The sequence below is a fragment of the Salvelinus sp. IW2-2015 genome, unplaced genomic scaffold, assembly GCF_002910315.2.
Source record: "Salvelinus sp. IW2-2015 unplaced genomic scaffold, ASM291031v2 Un_scaffold1885, whole genome shotgun sequence".
NCBI classification, from domain to species: Eukaryota; Metazoa; Chordata; class Actinopteri; order Salmoniformes; family Salmonidae; genus Salvelinus; species Salvelinus sp. IW2-2015.
The window spans coordinates 6466-8527 of NW_019943247.1; positions in this window are offsets into that span (position 1 = coordinate 6466).

Sequence of the window (2062 nt, forward strand, 5' to 3'; positions counted from 1 at the left end):
TATTCCAGGTTAACCGTATTGACCCGGTCATCTCTTCTCTCTGCTTACTCAGAGGGACTGATCTATTACAGTACCGTCAACAATAGACTGTCCAATATTTCTGACTGTCCGTTCAAGCTCCCTCTTTATGCAGAGCCAACTACTAGGGTTGGGGTCAATTCCATTTTAATTACAGTCAATTCAGAAAGTCCAACCAAATTCCAATTCCACATTTTCCTCCCTGAAAATCATTGACGAGAATTGGAAGGAAAAAAACGATTTCTATAGAGAGGTGGCTGTCCAAACCCTGACTCCTAAACTTCATGTTTGAAAATAAAGCAATTAAAGATTTTTGTMATTTTTAAAAACACTTTTCTTTCAATAGAACAGATGGAGTAGTTGTATCAGTACATTGAACGATTCTGATGGAATTAGTAGTTTTGCTTATTTCTAAAAGAGAAACTGCCTCTTAAAACAAACGTATCCCTTTGAAAGCATCGATATGARTCATAAACATTGATTCCAGTGTTAAAATGTACTGCAAAGTGTAAATAGGATACTTTCTGTAAAAAGTAAAAGTCTGTCTCGTCTCAAACAGATTTGGAACCTGAGTGYGTTACAACAAGTAAATGTAGGTTGGGATTTGGATTACATTTATATACAAATGTGTATATATACAATAACAGTTAAAAGTTTGGACACACCTACTCATTACAGGGATTTACTTATTTTTACTATTTTTCTACATTGTAGAATAATAGTGAAAACATGAAATAACACATTTTGAATCATGTAGTAACCAAAAAAGTGTTACAAAATGATAGTCCCACTAAGCGCAAACCAGAAGGGATGGCATATCGCTGCAGAATGCTGTGGTAGTCATGCTGGTTAAGTGGTGCCTTGAATTCTAAATAAATCACAGACAGTGTCACCAGCAAAGCACCCCCAGACCATAACCTGTCCTCCTCCATGTTTACGGTGGGAAATACACATGCGGAGATCATCCGTTCACCCACACCGCACTCACAAAGACACGGCAGTTGGAACCAGGTTAACCCAGGCCCTATAGCCCCACACGCACTACACCTATTCCCCAGGCGTTCTCATTTGTTGACTCTATAACTGTAAAAGCCTTGGTTTCATAAATGTTAACATCAGAAGCCTCTTCCCTAAGTTTGTTTTATTCACTACTTTAGCACACTCTACCAACCCTGATGTCCTAGCCGTGTCTGAATCCGGGCTTAGGAAGACCACCAAAAATTCAGAAATGTCCACCCCCACAACAACAATTTTCCAAAAGATAGAACTGCCAAAGGGGGCAGAGTGCAATCTACTGCAGAGATAGCCTGCAGAGTTCTGTCACACTATCCAGGTATGTGCCCAAAAAATTTGAGATTCTACTTTTAAAAATCCACCTTTCCAGAAATAAGTCTCTCACTGTTGCCGCTTGTTATAGACCCCCCTCAGCCCCCAGCTGTGCCCTGGACACCATATGGTGAATTGATTGCCCCCATCTATCTTCAGAGTTCATACTGTTAGGTGACATAAACTGGATTATGCTAAACACCCCGGTCGTCCTACAATCTAAAGCTAGATGCCCTCAATCTCACACAAATTATCAGGAACCTACCAGGTACAACCCTAAATCCGTAACCATGTGACCCTCATAATGATTTCATCCTGACCAACTTGCCCTCTAAATACACCTCTGTCGTCTTTCAACCAGGATCTCAGTGATCACTGCCTCATTGCCTGCATTCGTAACGGGTCCGCGGTCAAACGAACCACCCCTCATCACTGTCCAAACTCTCCCATAAACTTCACGAGATTGCTATGACCTACCTATCCCTAGATAATAACTTTGCTTTCCTCACCATCTTAAAGAAGCATGCCCCATTAAAAAAATGTAGAACAAAGAGCAGATATAGCCCTTGGTTTACTCCAGACTTGACTGCCCTTTACCAGCACAAAAACATTCCTGTGGCGTACAGCATTAGCATCGAACAGGCCACGCGATATGCAACTTTTCAGAGAAGTAAGGAACTAATATACACAGTCGGTTAGGAAAGCTAAGGCTAGTTTG